The following is a 12,585-nucleotide window of genomic DNA, read 5'->3' as shown; positions in this document are numbered from 1 at the left end:
GCTTTTGAGAATAAATGATATGAAAATCAATGCATTCTCAGCTCTTCATCACATCTGATCTGCTGTGTAGCTGCTCCAATGGTTTTTTTCAAGAGCACTGCATTGCACTAATGAAATCTGGACTGCTTATTCTAGCATGCACTGCCATGTATTCATTCACAATGTTATATCAACAATAGTTCCTGTTATTCTATGCAGAAAATAAACTGGGGGTAAGTACATTTGATCACCAGTGAGTTGAGTCTCACATTTTAAAAGTAGCAGAATTCAAAGCTTTACCTGGAGGATAGATAGGCTGTGCATGAAAACATAATGGCTCTCGTTTGCGTAACGAACGTAAAACTGGGCATTTCGACACAAAACTTTTGATCAATTTAACATTTATCAATATGGATGTGAATGGTGGCTATATGATCAAGTCAACTTGTGTATGCAAGTTTCTGAGTTAGCGTGAATGAAAGCATTATGAAGCCAGACAAGCCACATCTTCATCATTTAAAAATGTGTTGCCAGTGGTAAAATATTCAATTGACAGTGTGCCATGCCTGTCCGTAACATTAATCAAGCATTTTTTTATATTAAAGTATTAACAGGTGTTTTTGGTGTCAGTTTCTCTTTCATGAGATGACTTCCTCTTCTTGCCGAGTTACAGTTCTCCATGGCTGCATCCGAAAACTGAAAAAAGCTGCTTTCGGAGGATGCATTTCAAGGTCGGAAGGCATCAAGGCACGTCCGGATTCAATGTTAGCTTCACTTGCTGACTCTAGGTCTATCCTTCGCTGCCTTTGATATCCCACAATCCTGCACTCTAAAAAATGCTGGCTTGTTTCAACCCAAATTTGGGTCAAATATGGACAAACCCAAATGTTGGGTTAAAAATGTAATTAAAATTTTTAACCCAACTTCAACTTTCACTTTCAACTGTAAAGTTTTTTATTACATTTTTTAACCCAACATTTGGGTTTGTCCATATTTGACCCAAATTTGGGTTGAAACAACCCAGCCTTTTTTAGAGTGTGTGCTTTCCATTCTGGGACAGTTAAGCTAAAAAAGAAAGATGGCAACTGAAAGTTGCAGTTGGTGGTCAGTTTGTGTGTAAATGCACGTTTTTGGCCAACGTTTTCCACATTTTGGATGTCATTTAGCGAGAAATTACTATTGTAGGATTTAAATATTAATTTAGTCATCACCAAAGCTCTCTCTGTTTTGTTGTAGATCATTAAAACATTACGCTGCCTCAGAAATCTGTCTGAAATTTTGTGAGGTACATTCGTGCATAAACGCTGCCTGCGAAGTCATTGGCTGATAGGGAAGCGAGGCAACAAGTCTAAGTTTTCAGACGCAGTCCATGTCGTAAACTCGCAAGGCTAAACCGTGAGTTTATAGGGGCCTAAAATTGAAATGACGATTGCTTGCATCCACAACATTTATCAACGCCCGGTCATTCGTACGATTGATTGGTGGCATACGAATGTTTCATGAACTGTCGTAACATGATTTCTGCACTGGATCTGCGCTCGTTTCTACATTAGATTGATATATGAGGCCCAATTAATCAACAGTTCTAACAAGACTGCAGAACGACTGTCGTTTAATTCTACCACCTACACACATCTGTATGGATTACCCATAAATCTGAGCTCAGAGATGCCTGTTAGATCAATCAGAACATGTCAAGACGGTGCTTTGTTCACTTTGCTGTTCTGTTGTCAAGGATAGTGTTGATTTGAGAGCAGTCATTAGTGGGGTGAGTGTTCCTTCACATTGACTAAACCAGAAATAGTCAGTGAGCTCCCTATATAATGCGAGTGGCTCAAAAACGTAGTCCTTTTACTCCAAAATGGACCCTCCGTACTGCTGATCAAATGAATAGCTTTTAGTGTGCACTGTGCTGACCACCTTTCAACCCGCTTTCAGTTCTCCACTCATCTAGAACAGACTGATCAAATTCAATATTAAACTGAGCTGTGATGAGCTAATGCTAGCTTTGAGTTTGGTCTTTGCAATAGCGGAAAAATAACATGTCATACATTACATGACTTTCAGTGTGTGCATAACATTTTTTTTAAAAATCTAAATATCTTAAAGTAAGCAAATGATGACCATTTTGTTACACAATTTCCAGTTTGATGTATTTATTGACTAAATTAGCATATGTGTATACAGCCTCTTTTAAGTTGTGCTAAGCTATAAAAGCAAGTTATAAACTTGCCTTCTACACACACAAACTAAATTAAATTAAATTAAACTAAATTGATGAGTGAAGCCATGAATTATTTCTGTCTCCCAGTCAAAAGAAGAAAACCCAGGTTTGTTATCATAAATAATGACTATTCGTATTGTGCCTGCGCCAGAGCTTTACAGAAGATTTGTACAGTCTTCATTGTGACAGAAATGATTTAAATGGTGAAAGAACTTCAAATTGGTATAATTTGCATTAGAGCTTTAGTATAACCTTTTCAGGTACACAAGTGGAAATAAAAAGCTCTGAAGCTTAATTGAATGCATGACTCAACATCAAATGGTAAAATAAAAAGCATTGAACATAAATGTGTGACAATAAACCACCTAAAAATCAACTTCTCGTGCTTCTCCAGTGAAAATGTGTTTTACCCTAAAAGTAAATTTTTTTTGTACAATTATTCTGATAGTGTATAAGGTTACATATACAAATACCAAGATATTTAAAACATTTTTAGGTTTTACCGCCTACATCAGTTCATTCCCACCACCTCTTTTTATCAAGCTTGCCAGAAAATTAAAAAATTGAAAATACTATGAAGAGGGTCAAGGATGAAACTCATCGGTAATGACTAATGAGGTTTTAAAAATTCATCCATTTGAATGTCTAGTGCAGCTCTTATAGAGAATGAGGTCGTATTTGAGCATATGCTCTCTTCTTCTTTAACATTACAGTTTATCACATGTTCTTGAACCAGGTCTTATTTCTTAAATGTGTAATATGAATATGACAGTGAATTCACAAAAAATTTGCACACATATTGCAGCAAAAAAAAACCTGCATCTTATTATTTGAACTGTTTTATTATTTCAACTGAAAATTGGTAGATTGTAAGAAAGGGGCGGGTTTTATGAGGACAAAATAATTGGAGAAGTTTGGCATAAAGGTCACCAGAAGATTAAGTTGATTAAACATTATGAGCTCATAAAGATTTTTTTGCATGGATGAATTGTTGACAATAATAGAAACAAGATGCATTTAGAAAATATATGGGGTAAATGTTAATTTCATTTGCAAACAGAAATATTTTATAAGATAGATGGATGGATGAGTGGGTGGGTGGATGGATGAGTGGGTGGGTGAATGGATGATGGATGAGTGGGTGGGTGGATGGATGGATGATGGATGGATGGGTGGGGGGATGGATGGCTGGATGGATGGCTGGATGGATGGATGATGGATTAATGGATTAATGGATGTATGGATGGATGATGGATGGATGAGTGGGTGGGTGGATGGATGAGAGGGTGGGTGGATGGATGAGTGGGTGGGTGGGTGGATGGATGGATGATGGATGGATGATGGATGGATGGGTGGGTGGGTGGGTGGTTGTGTGGATGGGTGGATGGATGGATGGATGATGGATGGATGGGTGGGTGGGGGGATGGATGGCTGGATGGATGGATGGATGGATTGATGGATAGGTGGATGGATGGATGGATGGATGGATGGATGATGGATTAATGGATGGATGGATGGATGATGGATGGGTGGATGGATGGATGGATGGATGATGGCTTGATGGATGGATGGGTGGGTGGATGGATGGATGGATGGGTGGGTGGGTGGGTGGATGGATGATGGATTAATGGATGGATGGATGATGGATGGGTGGATGGATGGATGATGGATTAATGGATGGATGGATGGATGATGGATGGATGGATTGATGGATAGGTGGATGGATGGATGGATGGATGATGGATTAATGGATGGATGGATGGATGATGGATGGGTGGATGGATGGATGGATGGATGATGGCTTGATGGATGGATGGGTGGGTGGATGGATGGATGGATGGGTGGGTGGGTGGATGGATGGATGATGGATTAATGGATGGATGGATGATGGATGGGTGGATGGATGGATGATGGATTAATGGATGGATGGATGGATGATGGATGGGTGGATGGGTGGGTGGGTGGATGGATGGATGGATGATGGATTAATGGATGGATGGGTGGGTGGATGGATGGATGGATGGATGGGTGGGTGGGTGGATGGATGATGGATTAATGGATGGATGGATGATGGATGGGTGGATGGGTGGGTGGGTGGATGGATGGATGATGGATTAATGGATGGATGGATGGATGGATGGATGGGTGGGTGGATGGATGGAGTCCCAAATTTTGTCCATTTTAAAATTGAAAACAATAAAATCTTCATAAACTGCAAATAAAATCAGTAAATATTTGTGTGATTTACGCATCTAATAATGCTGGTAAATGAAAGAAACTCTCTCTCCATGCTGTCACTCTTGTCTGCAGAAGATTAGAACTCTCTCATTAGCCTGAGTGTTAAAATGCCCTCGTGCTCTCGCTCTGTCGAGACCGTCCTAACATCTTAATACCCAGGTCACGCATCCGTTCAGTCCAAGAAATGTCAGGTTTTTACTGGAAGCCCTTAACACATGACATTTTATTGCATTTTTTTTTTTAAGTTTCCTTTTAGGCTAGCGTTGAAAAAAAAATGTCTGAAAGGAAACTCAAAAAGGCTGACAGTTTCAGCGCACAGCGGGGGACGTTGAATGTCATTGTGGCAGAACCATCTTGTCCATCAAGTTCTCACATATCTCAAGAATCATATATTCACTGCTGTAGGAATCACTGTCACTTATTTCATAGTCATAAAGGTGTTGGACTTTAACAAATTACTTTTGCTCAAACATCAATTTATTCCTGGTTCTGCATTTAAATTGGTGCCTGTGGGTGTCTGTACATGTTTATAATCAAACCTTCTGGGTTGCGTTTTCCAAAAGCATCGTTAGCCAACAATGTTCTGTCGTTACCAACATAGTTCAATGATTTGCCATTTTGACCACCTGGCATTTACAGAAACCATAGTTTCAACGAATATTTGCAAACAACATTGCAAACTTGTGTGGTTGGAGGAACTACAGTTCTCGAACCTGTGGTTAGAAGTTTCTTGTTAACATGATGGACTAAAATAGATCCGGCTCTTAGGCACAATAAGCAATAACATTCAGTACATTCTATATCTTTCATCCCAATTAAATACACTCTTATAAAAAAGGTGCACGCATGAGACCAAGAAATATAATTTAGAGTGAGATATGAAGATTCAACCCCCCAAAAAGGGTTGTCAGTCTTCAGAACCCTCCTTTGGTTTAATTGTTCTCATAAATTACGGCTGGGATAAAAGCTCCAATTAGAGAGCGATTAAATCAGCAGGTAGTGTGATCTGTGGTGACGAATTGCATTTAGCCCTTGTGCTCCGGTCTAGCAGGTGGTTTCAGCGAGCAGAGTTGTCAGCTCTAATGAGAAACGCTGGATGGATTGGAGGTTTTGGAAATCATCGACTGTGGCGACGCTGCACGCAACAGCAGGGGCACAGGGCTTTCTAGCCATAGCCCGAGGCTCTTCTTCAATGCATAAAGCACTGAGACGTGTGGGAGGCAGGAGGAACAGGAGTGGGAGTATTAACTTTAGAAAACACAACAGGGAAAATGAGGACAGCTCTGAAGAGAAAGAAGGAAGGGAGGAGAGAAAGAGTGAGAGTGCTTTCTTGCTAAAACACAGAGTTAATGTTTTGTTCTGCTAAATGAGGCTGAAATTAAGGAAGCATCTGATGCCAGTTAGAGTGAATGAAAGTATGAATGAGAAAGGAAAACAGTCAGGGATGCTGTGACAGCTTTGGATTTACAAATGGAGAGCTAAACACAGCTGACAGTTTGATGTTTTTAGACACGCAGTACAGATTTTAGCTCTTAAACAACAGAAATATATTCGCCAAACAAACACATGTCCATGACTGAAATACTGAAATTATGCCTTAATTCTTTAAAGGGGTGGTTGATTATGATTTCACTTTTTTAACTTCAGTTAGTGTGTAATGTTGCTGTTTGAGCATAAACACCATCTGCAAAGTTAAGACGCTCAAAGTTCAAAGCAAAGGGAGATATTTTCTTTTACAGAAATCGCTTTTTAAGGACTACAACAAACAGCTGGTAGGGACAACACATGGTTAGTGACATCACAAACCCTAAAATTTACATAAACCCCACCCCCGGAAACGCAATTTATAGATTATCATTCATGACAGAATATGCTAATCAATAACTAGGTAACCAACATCATTAACTCCACAGCTATATAAATTCATCAACTGACTATTCAGAAATGTCCTGTTGCATTCTGTTGTCACTTCTTGAGTCTCTCCATCTTTGTCCGACTCCGGTTTGAACATAAAAGGCTAAAAGTCTTTTAATTTTCAGTGTGTGTCTGGATGAAGGTAATCAGAACTGCAAACACACAGGAGCTCTTGAAGCTCCGCCCTCTGTGCCGGGAGCAGCAGCTCATTTGCATTTAAAGGGACACACACACAAACAGCGCGTTTTTGCTCACCTTCAAAAAGTGACCATTTTAACATGCTATTAAAAAATATCTGTGTGGTATTTTGAGCTAAAACATCACATACACACTCTGGGGACATCAGAGACTTATTCACATATTGTGAAAAGGGAATTATAGGACCTCTTTAATGAAACAATAGTTCACCAAAAACATTGGCTTGGCCTGTCGGAGATGTCGAGAACTGAGGGATTTGAAATGTTCTAAAAGCGGGAAATGGCATTTTTATTACTCAACAGGCGGGTAAGATATTTTATTGAACAATATACAATAAGTATACAGTACAATATATCTCTCTCTTTTAGTTATGAGAAAGAACCACATTTATCCGCACAGTCAGGAAGAGCTAAAGCACAACCAAAACAATGTTCTTCTTCAAGATGCATGCAGTTTTGTTTTGTGAGATTTTCCTCTAACTTTAGAAAGATTACTCAAGCGGGAACTCGACTAATTACAATTCCTACTCAATTTATTGATATTACTAGAAAATATTTTCTCCATTTTGATTTGTTTATAGTACGAGGAAAGAACAGTTTACAATACTCTCTTAAAAGCACAGTCGTGATGGACTGGAGAAAATCAGATCCAGGGTCACAAGCAGTCAGAGATGGATTTGTGTGGGCATTCCTTTCAGTCTCTTCTATATGAGACAAGCAAGCTGTAGGCGAGATATATGGTGGTATAAAGAATTCTTTGGCATCAATTACAAGATGTTTCATTTCATGGCCGGGATTGATAAAGGAAGGTGACAGCATGTTACTGTGAAGAAATCCCTTTGAACAGCATCAGTGAAACATGGAGAAATGAATGCACCGTTGTCAATGCTAAATCTCCGATGAAAGACTGCATGAAGTGCATGAAGAACACTTTCCTGTGATGTATTTGTAATTGAATTGTAATTTTTCTGTGTAGCTATCACAGTTTTTATCCAATATATTTGTTTACATCACAGCCTAGCAAAACTATGATTTGGACATTGCTATCGCTAAAGTCAGAGGCCTGTGTTTAATCACGAGGTGTTTAAACTATTACACGCTCAAGGAAAAATCTCTAGAGAGTGCTTAAGATGTTATGAAGTCATAACCCAGTTTCGCAACCACATGTCTGGGACAGCAGCAATGTGATGATGTCATCCAGAACAAGACGAATGAAAAAGGCCAGAGAAAACTAGCCAGCAGGAGGGAAAATGTCCACTGCTACAGAAGAACCACATCTATACAAGCCTTTGAAACAGAATCATATTCCCATTCGCCTTACAGAGAGTTAAATGTCACAGATGAGCTACACGTTCCCTAGATGCTCCCTCGTCTCTGGGGTAGCCTACCATAGTGGTGATCACGTGATCCCACTTTCTCCCCAACAGCCTCCAAAGAAATAACACGGATGAGATCAAATCAGATTCTCACGCAAGAGACTTTTTGGGAGTCACAGAGGAGTTATGGGATGTCATAAAGCTAATTTTATTGTTAAATGCTTATAGAGTTTATTTTGTGACCACCTATATTACCTGTACATTATCTTTCTTATGCCTACTTTACAGCAAAAAAAAAAAAAAAAAAAAACATGGACATGAAATAGGTCTATTGATTTGAGTTCAAATTAATTGATAATTTTACCTGTATATTGTCTTCATGCTTCCGTTATAGTCCATTACATACAATGTACAAAAGAAAAAAAAATCCAAATTCACGTGTCATTGTAATCTTTGATCAAAATAACCTCCTCCAATCTCTTCTGATGAGGCAACCTCACGTGAGATCCATCAATTGCAAACCACAACCATCCAATCAATTCCCAATGGACAAAAAAAGGGACAAAAGTCCCTATATTATTTCTTCTTTGAGAAGCCGTTTCACTCAGATATAGCCTACGTCAAAATAGGCAAAAAAAGATAAAATTGCAACTTCCTTTTCATGGGAGTTTATTAAGTGAAATAAATTGCATTACGTCCAATTTGTTTTATAATGCACGTAGTAGGCCTATATACATACTTTAAATAAATGTCATTTGTGTGTAGGCTAGTATTTAAAGAGACCCGATTTCAAGGAATGACTCAAATCCTGCACACACCAGAATTACAGCCGCGGATACAGGGCGAATTCCAATTAAGCATCGCTATAAACACAAATGGATGTGTGTTTGAATAGGCTGCCAGTGCATGGATTTATGGCATCAACACCTGTCGACACCAATATAAAAGGCAGTGTGAAAAGATCTGACTCCGAAAACGTATTGATCTTACTGCCATCTTAAAAGTCTTCAAGGATCAGACAAGCTTAGGAGCTTGAGCTGTATGTAAATTAGTGTCGAGTAGCTGGATGTGTCTATTTCGATTACAACACCCAGACTGTCATTCTTAACTGAGAGATCTGTTCCATCCATCCTAATTGAGGTCTCATTGAGTGATAGCTTAATTAAAGGACTGACATACTCTGTCAAACCCATTTAATGAAAATTATGAGGATGAGAGAGGAAACAACAGTGTTGTTAGTTTAAAACTGTGAGGGAAATCCAAAAAGTGAATTTCTCCTCAGTGTAAAAATAGCAGCTATCTCTATTTGCGCTGAGTGTAAATAGCATCTATTCACTCGTGCAAATAGCCACTGCCCTTTTCTTTTTCAATAATCAGTTTGACCTGGATGTACACAACAAGTTTATAGAGTAAAAGATCTGTCACTGTGTCCATTAGGATAAGCATTCATGAAGTTTTTTTGGCTCATGCATTGCATTGTAGGCAAGTATAGATGTAATAGCTTTCCTTCCGTATACACCGTGTTCCGAGTGTCAAGTCACATTGAGGACAGTGTCAAAAGTCTTTTCCTCTGAGAGAGGTCTTGGAATATGTACATTAGCCAGCTGGCCACGTTCTCAGTCCCTGGCCATCTGTGCTAAAGGCTGAAATGAACACCTCATGGGAACAATGATACGTGATGAAAATGATGATGCGATTTACTCTGAGGATTCAGTCAAATCGCCTAAATTTCACAAAAAGTCTGCAAATCTCAGATAAAAGCTCTGTGCTCTATGATTGCCGTTAGGTATAGTATATTCAGCAGTCCAAGGCGCTGTTGTTGCCAGAGGAACAGTTTATAGATAGTATATGAGGAGATGTTGTATACACACACACATGCCAATAACAAAGGGCTTCCTTAGGGCTTTTAAAGACACTGATCAGAGAGATTCTAATTATGAAAATGAGTATAGGCCTATATAAATTACAGGTAACACTTTACAATAAGGTTCATTAGTTAACATTAGGTAATGTATTAACTACCATGAACTAACATTGAGCTGTTACAGTATTTATTCATTTTTGTTTATGTTAGTTAATAGAAAACAGCTGTTCATTGTTTGTTCATGTTAGTTCACAGTGCAGTAACTAATGTTAACAAATGCAACCTTTGATTTTAATAATGTATTAGTAAATGTTGCAATTAATATTAACTAAGATTATAAATGCTGAAGAAGTATATTGTTCATTATTAGTTCATGTTAATTAAGGTTAACTAATGTTTACTAATGAACCTTATTGTAAATTGCACTCATTGCATAGCATGTGCAATCTAACCTATAGGCTGCTGTAAATAAATTATATCTATTTCAATTTAAAAACTTTGTCCAGTCGCCGCATTAAAGTATAATCAAACTGGACGTGAATTTTTTATTTAATTATATAAACTGACTTAAAAAAACAAGTTGAATCTCTTATAACTTCAAAAATTAAGCTGAATACATTATTTTAACATGCTCCCATGACTGATCATATAATTTTTTACATTGAACAAATTCCCAAAGACAAAGACGAAAACACAATTAAGGTAATCCAATACAGCTTTTCTTGTTTATTGCCACCACAATGAAAGAGAGGTGATCTATAGCAGAAAAACAAATTCTGAATATTAGAATATCATAAATAAGATGGATCTACCATCGAGTGCGCTCAGCCCTACATGACAAATGAATTACTTCAGCGAATGAGTTTAATCTCAGTAGGACTGAGTGTCCCCTTCATGTCTCAGCTGTTCTGAACGGTGTAAATTCACACTGGGGGAGAGTTGATGTGTGAGCGGTCAGAGTACGGGGAGCAGCTGTAAGGCAGCTGGGATTATTCTGCAGTTACAGCAGTGTGCACCTGTTTCCACAGGCAGCCGGGAGCAAAACCACCCCTGACCAAATGTCTGCACCGCTGAGATAGAGCCTGGGTTAGGGCACAGGTTTGTTGCCATGGCAGTGCACCTAGTTCATCTGTAGAGATGTTTTGCCAAAAATGAGGAGGTAGAACTTCAAAGGAAATTATTCAGAAGTAAAAAGGTGAAGCTCACAAAAAAAAAAAAAAAAATATATATATATACTGATATACTGACTTTGAACATGGCATGGTTGTTGGTGCCAGACGAGCTGGTCTGAGTATTCCAGAAACAGTTGATTTACTTGGATTTCCATGCACAACCATGTCTCGGGTTTACAAAAAAGAGAAAATATCCAGTGAGCGGCAGTTCTGTGGGAGAAAATGTCTTGTTGATGCCAGAGGTAAATGGCCAGACTGATTCTGAGACTGATCAACTCTATGCTAAGGAGATGTGTTGCACTGCGTGAAGCAAATGGTGGTTACACCAGATACTGACTGGTTTTCGGACCCCCCCGACCACCCCAATACAGTAAAACTGCACATTTTAGAGTGGCCTTTTATTGTGGACAGCCTAAGGCACACCTGTGCAATAATCATGCTGTCTAATCAGCATCTTGATATGCCACACCTGTGAGGTGGATGGATTATCTCGGCAAAGGAGAAGTGCTCACTAACACAGATTTAAACCCTGTTCGCACGGGATTAGTATTATCTGGTGACATATAGTAATTTGTAATAATTGCGGAGTTTGTCTGTGATCTTAATCCCGTGCGAATCGTCCATGTCTGTAATTTGTAAAGTAAAAATTCCCCCGCAAATTACCTACTATATTTCGCCTAACACAGAGGTTCTGTGATAATATTAGTCCCGCGCGAATCGGCATCTCTGTGATTTGGCCGGATCGTATATCATTTTTTCAAGGTTTTTGTTTCATGTGCGCCTTTTTATCCATCTTTTGCGAAGAATGGAGGCTGGTTTGGAGTGTTTTGATAGTATTTTGGGTGCTGGGTCATATCGCAACTACACAATTTGCAGAAAGTGAAAGCTGAAAATCATCAGACGAGCAAAAACAAAACGAATGATTAGATGGAGATGAATGACATGTATAGCAGCATGCGGTAAGGAACTTTATTCTGTTTATGTCATAATATATCATACAGCTAGACCTATAAAGAAAAGACATTTCCAAGCCTATTGACGTCATATCCGGGAGATAAGTCAGTAAATTCGAGTAAAATCACAGGCTTCGGTTATCCCGTGCGAATGCGCCACACGAAATTCAGATGTGGCGGGGTAATTTTTAAATCACACGAGGTCCCCAGATAATACTAATCCCGTGCGAATAGGGCTTTAGACAGATTTGTGAACAATATTTCAGAAAAATAGGCCTTTTGTGTACATAGAAAAAGTCTTAGATCTTTGAGTTCAGCTCATGAAAAATGGGGGCAAAAACAAAAGTGTTGCGTTTATAATTGTGTTCAGTGTATATTAGTATATAGACATATTGTATATATATATATATATTAATTTTAAGTTGTGTATAAGTAGTTTATTACACTTTTTTTTGCTGTACTTACAGTAATGGAATCTAATGAGAATAATATGGGAATAACAATAACTGAGAATAAAAAATGCCCAGACATATTATGGTAATGAGGATTTGAGGAGAAGATTGGCAGTAAAAGGAGTCACAATGCAAAAAAATCTTATTGATTCTAAAATAGATTTTATTAACTTTATTGTTTTTGTGAGATTTTTAAATCTAATGTAACTTTTTAAAAACATTACATTTAATAATATAGCTTTACTGAGTACTTCACAAGTAAATCCAATTAATTCT

Source organism: Rhinichthys klamathensis, unplaced genomic scaffold, assembly GCF_029890125.1.
Source record: "Rhinichthys klamathensis goyatoka isolate OS25496 unplaced genomic scaffold, OSU_Roscu_1.1 h1tg000005l_1, whole genome shotgun sequence".
Classification (NCBI taxonomy): Eukaryota; Metazoa; Chordata; class Actinopteri; order Cypriniformes; family Leuciscidae; genus Rhinichthys; species Rhinichthys klamathensis.
The sequence above is the reverse complement of the archived record's forward strand: the minus strand, read 5'-3'. Positions refer to the sequence as shown.